A 6,588-nucleotide genomic window follows, 5' to 3' on the forward strand; every position below is an offset into this window, starting at 1 on the left:
TCGTGAAAATTGAAGAAAAGCAACTTTGATAGTAAAATAAAATATAATTATAAATTCTTAAAATAACCAAATCAAAACACGTCTTTCTTCTTTTCGTCGCTTAGCAATTCCCCCGTTCCACATTTAAACTCAAAATACACCTGCTGCTTATTCATTCTTCCTCTGTCACTCACATACACTCACATCTCATGCTATCTCTTACACTCTTCATACGTCATGATTACACTCCTTTCCACTCATCCTACATATATTATATTAAAATATATTGTATATACATATATATATAAGTGAAAGACTTTTAAACAACTTTTGATGGTCGATTGGTGGTTCTATATTGTTCCGATAACCATAATCAAGTACCGTTATGAAAAAAGTTATACATGTAAAAAGTATTTAATGGCTTCATTTAATTTGCAAAGTTAATTTAATTTTGTTGGTTATTTAAGTTAGGTACATATTGCAAGTCGAATTTAACCCACATCCAAGAAAATCAGCAAAATCTTGTTAAAAATGATTTTTTTTATATATAAAGCTGTTTTAAAATTTAGGAAACAAAAATATGACAAATGTAACTTGTGAAAATAATAAAATGGTTAAAAAGGTACAATTGAAGTTACACTAAACTAACCTAAAAATAAATTATAGTATAGTTATGGACGATAAATTGTCATTTGTGCCACATCTTGATCACATTTTAGGCAAATCTTTTAGGCAATTAGGCATGATTTTGCGAGTTAGTAAACCCTTTAGAAACCCGTTGACGCTCAAAATACTATATAATAGTTATGTACGTAGTCGGCTTGAGTTCGCATGCTCAGTATGGAAACCTTATTATTATGTGCATATAAATAGGATTGAAAAACTTCAAAAAATATTTGTAAAATACCTTGATTTTAAAAGTGGTAAGGTATATAAAGATTACACAGAATCTTTAAATCGGCATAAATTACAATCCCTTGAATGTCGGAGAGACTGTATTGACTCTGTTCTATTGTACAAAATTATGAACAATCTTCTCGATGCCCCTAGCCTACTTCAAGAAATTCAAATCAAAATACCACGTACGAGACAACGCCAATGTCGTGATAAGCATCTATTTTCTATCCCAATTAGTAAAACATGCTATGCAAAGAATATGTTTGTGAAGCGCGTCTGTGCACTTTATAATAAAAATAATAAATTGGTTGATATAGATATATTTAACTGTACATCAAACTCAATAAAAAGTGTATTTAGAAAGTAGTTATATTATGTAACGGCAACTGTTAGTAACTAAATTCAACAGCAGTATTATGTGTATTTTTTTGCTTTTTTTATTTTATTCGACTGATCACCACCGCCCATAAACATCTGCAATACCAGGGGTATTGCAGATGCGTTGCCAACCTAGAGGCCTAAGATGGGATACCTCAAGTGCCAGTAATTTCACCGGCTGTCTTACTCTCCACGCCGAAACACAACAGTGTAAACAATGCTGTTTCACGGCAGGATTAGCGAGCAAGATGGTGGTAGCAATCCGGGCGGACCTTGCACAAGGTCCTACCACCTGCAACCTGCTTATAACTCTAACAGGTTATAATGCTCCGCAATTCGTTGTCTATATATACCTGATATATTTTTTTTGGAAACTATAGGTCTACATATTTACTAAGTTAACCTGTAATGAATATCTGTATATGACTGTTTGTTTCACAATAAATAAAAAAAAAAAAAAAAAAATTAACTACATATACAAATCCCCCAAGTCTTGTCCCTGAGGAAGAGTGCCCATAAGGCTCGCTGTAAATATAGGTACATCAGAACAGATGATCCAATATTTTTGAAGTAAAAGTAATCATCAGAGTCTCACTTATAATAATAATAAACTTTATTGCCATGCTAGTTACATTACAAAAAAAGAGAAACAAAAACAAAAACTTAAAACTAACCTTGGCAATAGGTATCGGACTCAGCATATTATGCTGAAGATAAATCCAGCGCTGATTTTCAGCCCGGCCCTTCTGGCAAGGGTGGCCACAACTTATTGAATACAAGAATAGACAAATAAAAAATAAAAATACATATTTCTGTTTGTGACATTTCAATCCTTAAATCCTGTTAAATCTGTTAAAACCTGTATTGCGTGTGTTATCCATATTCTGTTATTATTATTAGCTACTTTGGTTTAGCTAAACTATTTCCGATAGCTTTATTCGATACCACAAGTACCAGTATAAATCCGTAGCGCTACCCAAAAGGCCTGAAAGTGGCCGTTACTCATGTCAGCAGTTTGTTGCTTAATCTATTGCGTTATTTGTTTACACCCGCTATATATTTCCGTGTAACTGTTCCGAGGAAATGAAACAATTAAATCTTTGGTCCCGTTACGGAACTAACGCGAACTTCCTTCAATATATCCTACAATGGCATCTATGAAACATTTATGGATTTAACTTCCTATTATCCGGTTTTACTTCGTATAAATCTCTTTGCAAAATGTAACCTTTTCTCATAGAACCTACCTTAGGTACTCATTCGTATTATTTTTACAAGTGAAAAGAGTATCAGGCTAGCTTCAAATCAAATGTACGAGTAAGCCTCTTTTATTTCCATATTCATTTATAAAAAAATCTATGGTTCACTTACTTTGAGTGTGTTTGCTTAGCCATGGCGAACTTTTATTTAAATTACTTCTGGGGTACCAAACCAACAAATTGACAATTTGTGACTTAAATATTGTAAGGAAATTTATTGGATACCTACTCCATGAGATATAATCGTAGTAAATTCACACCGAACTAAACTAATTTAACGAAAATACAACGATGTAAACTTGAGACGGGACCCTTGTCGAATCTGGAGTTTCCACAATAAAAATAGTTCCTTTGATTTGATTTCCATTTCCTTTGATTCATATATAATTCTTTCAACGCTACGAAGCTGTAATTGCTTTTGTTTTGCATTGAAATAGAAAAACACATCGTCCAATTTCCATAAAACATATTTCGGGCTCTTTGTGAAGAGTAAACCCTACAAATAAATGCGATTTTTCTATTTTACCAGACTACGGGAATTTTTCCATATTGCTTATCATAGTGACTATGTTTTTGTTTTTAGGCCGCTATTTTCACGTTGAAGACTACAGCCAAAATGTAGTAATGTGTTGCCGAGAGTTGTTAAAATTTTTAAAATATGTGGTTCTTAACTCATTGTAGATGGGGCTCGTTAATTATTTTTACCGATAAAAAAACATTTTAAACAATTTATGACGAAGCACATTCCAGTACAAAATGGCAATATGGCCCTCGTGTCCGATCGCTTACCACGAAATTCAGTTTGCGCAGTGATAAGCGACGCTCGTCTTAGACAGTTTGCTTACAGTTTGCGATAGCTAAGCGACAGTCGTAATTCCGCGACGTTATCATAATACGAGTATTTATCAACTCCGGGCATGTAGGTAGACCAAAAAATCGCTCAGTCGCAAGTCCATGAAATCTAATGTTTAATTTAACAAAAAATGTTCAACGCAATTTCAAGTTTCTAAATTTGAGTTATAAATTTGTGGTTGATCGTGTGAAACTTAAGCGCTGAGTTTATATTTTACTTTCATGTTGAAACAAAATGAGTCTTACAATTCGAAGCGAAATTGAGAATAATTCGTAAAAAGTTGCGGTGGTACAGTCGGCATCAAAAGTAGCAGGCCACTTGTTTACTCTGCCGCATTAACACATTTTCAATCTCGCATGGCGTACGTGGCTGTAAAACAATAAGGTAAAAAAATGTGCAGCTATTTTTGATGCTGACGGTACTAAGGTAACAACCACGAAGCAAGAAATCATCGTCGAAATGAATTCCCATGAGAGTTTACAAAGTATCCACGAGAATTCTTGAAATTTTAACGAAGCTATAATTCTTTAAGGCTCTTCGCGGGTGAAATTCCGAAATGTTATTAAAATCAACAGGATTTTTTTAAGGTAGTTAGGAATTCCCGAAACACACATCGTGGCGTTAATTTCCGTAAATAATCTGGCTAGAGACTACGCGATTGAAATGTCTCTTCCTATCTCAAAAAATAAAAAAAAAACAACAGAGTGCATGTCGCATGCTGTGGGTCAGTTTAATCCGAGGCGACGCGACGACAACGATGTCAAATGAGTAGGTACTCTAGTCTCCCAAAGATATTTGTCGCATCGCGTTTCGGTATCTGCTGACCCCTAGGTATATAAATTTACTTTTTGTGTGCTTTTAATGAATTTTAACGTACCTGGGTGAGCAAGCGCTGTAACACGCTATTTTCCAGGAATAAGACCAAGCTAGATGGAGCTAGGACTGAGGATATCGTGAGCATTGCGGCCACACAATAAAAGTGGCGAGTTGTCGTTCATTGTGGCGTTATAGGGGTGAGGCCTTTGTTCAGCAGTGGATATCTTCCGGCTGATGATGATGAGACAAAAATCTCCCTATAGCCGTTTATCAGATCCCCAGAATATAATATAAACAAGAATTGCACATTTCAAGGTATCGTCAACCTTGAATACTGCGTTCTTCTATTTGATATGAATTAAATTGATTAAACCCTGTTATAGTCCAGGGACTCACATACCGATTAAATTTCAAGTTAATACGTACCTAATAAATGTAATACTTAACTCAAACAGAATTCATAAATTGCAAAGTTTAGTCCTTTTAAATACCTACATAATTTTAGAACTATCCAAGCGAACGCTTTATACATTTTAAATGTTAAGACCGATATACTAGAAAATCATAATTTATTAGTCTTAAAAAGTTTCAAAACTTTGAAATTTCGTCTCAAATGTAAATTGAATTGTCCTAAACTTTGGGATAAACTTTCATTCATGTCTAAAGCAAAATAAACTATTACTTCTTAAGGATAATTAATGATTTTATTTATGACGTTCCAGTCTTCTCGATATTTTACACGGCATGAAAAAAAACTCGTTGTAATGTCAAGCTCGGTTTGGTAGTCACAAAGTTTATGGAACTGCCAAGCTTGTACCAGGTTTAAGCACGAGATCTAAAATTAATTCTTTCTAGCAAGCGAACTTTAATAAATACAGAGCTTACGCATCCTGCCGCGCATCAGTCAGTCCCCCCCCCCCCGCAATACTCGTAGGTGGTCACTTATAGGTAATTTCAAATAGTATTTTTGATTTTCAAAAACAATTATCACTTATCATTTATCAACCTCTGTATTAAACGATATGGAATTTATTTTATTCACTGAATTCCATTGATTTATTTACTATTACTTTGTTACTTCATTAATGCTACTTTGTTACTACATGTAACACGGAAGTTTAAATAAAAACATCATCTTGTGTGTGCAAGATTACGTCATTTTTACGTCATCCGCACTTTTTGTCCGACCTCTGGAAATCACTAAGGCACAGTGTCCAGCTATTGCAAACTTTTATTTCATATTTTGCGACATAGGATAGGATAGGGATGGGATTTTGCATAATAATTAAAATTGAAAAACGACTGAACCATCCTTGAGCAAATAAGTAACACGAGCTAAAGCTGTTGTCTTTGCCCGAAAAATAAACGTATGACTTTTTAGCCATATCGGCGCCTCGTGCTTTTTTAGCATATGTCATTTCTATTCCTCTAGCTTTGTGGTTACGAGTGAACACGGCAACTTAGCAGGGTAATGCAAGCAATCGTGCTGAGTGTTGTCACCATTAAGATGTGGGTCACTTGATGGACGTCATTTACTTACTTAAGAACTAATAGTTTCTAGGTTTTACTTCAGCTAGTGGATAGTAGAAGTTTTCAGATGTCTGAGTAATTTGGGTCGCCTAAATAATTACCATGAAAGTCAGTTTTTTTTTCACTTTGCATTGTCAGACAATTAGAGACAGACGCTGTCAAAATAAGAACCGAACATTTGTACAAGGCGTTTCAAAATTAATCAGGAAAATGAACCTAACATTTACGCGAGTACTAGACGGTACGAAATGAATGAGGAAAATTTTCAACAATTGGTTGGGTGAATTTGATTGAACAGCGCTGTGTGGCTGTATACATGTTTTATACCTACAATCTTTTAATTGTGGTTAACAAATGTTCTCATACATTGATCGATGTTTAAAGTGTACAGATGACAGTCATGGCAGATATTAATCCAATAAGACTGTACGACGGTCGGGCTGTAACCATACGGTAAATGCTGTAAATTATGCTGAACCAGTGTCCGCTTCATAACCGCATACACACACCATCGTGTTGTCTATATTAATGAGTCTTGTGTTTTTGTGAATAAATGTATTTTTTTTCATTCTTTCTATTAATACAATGTGAAATAAAATACAACGTGAAACCACTGCAATGTGCTTTTAAAACCATTCCATTATTGGCGTGTGATGCGCGGCACGGGCGTAATATCAAAGGTAACGGTCCGGGAAGCTTAACTGCGTTGAACGTAACGCGGGGCATTTATTGGTTGACTTACTTTTTATTTCCTAAAAGAAGTTGTGCCACTTTTCTAGTTCATATTTTCTACAGAATGTACGAGTAGACTGCAACCAACTTAATGAGCACCCGATATTTTGACGCATCAGCAGGTCTACTACAACGAAACTCGAA

At 34.8% G+C, this 6,588-nt stretch overlaps 1 pseudogene; it reads right to left on the reverse strand.

Annotated features, from left to right (window-relative positions):
* Positions 1-3,666: 3,666 nt before the first annotated feature.
* Positions 3,667-6,588, reverse strand: part of LOC141429934 (very long chain fatty acid elongase 7-like) — a 10,015-nt pseudogene continuing 7,093 nt past the window's right edge.

This window comes from Choristoneura fumiferana, chromosome 7 (assembly GCF_025370935.1).
Source record: "Choristoneura fumiferana chromosome 7, NRCan_CFum_1, whole genome shotgun sequence".
NCBI classification, from domain to species: Eukaryota; Metazoa; Arthropoda; class Insecta; order Lepidoptera; family Tortricidae; genus Choristoneura; species Choristoneura fumiferana.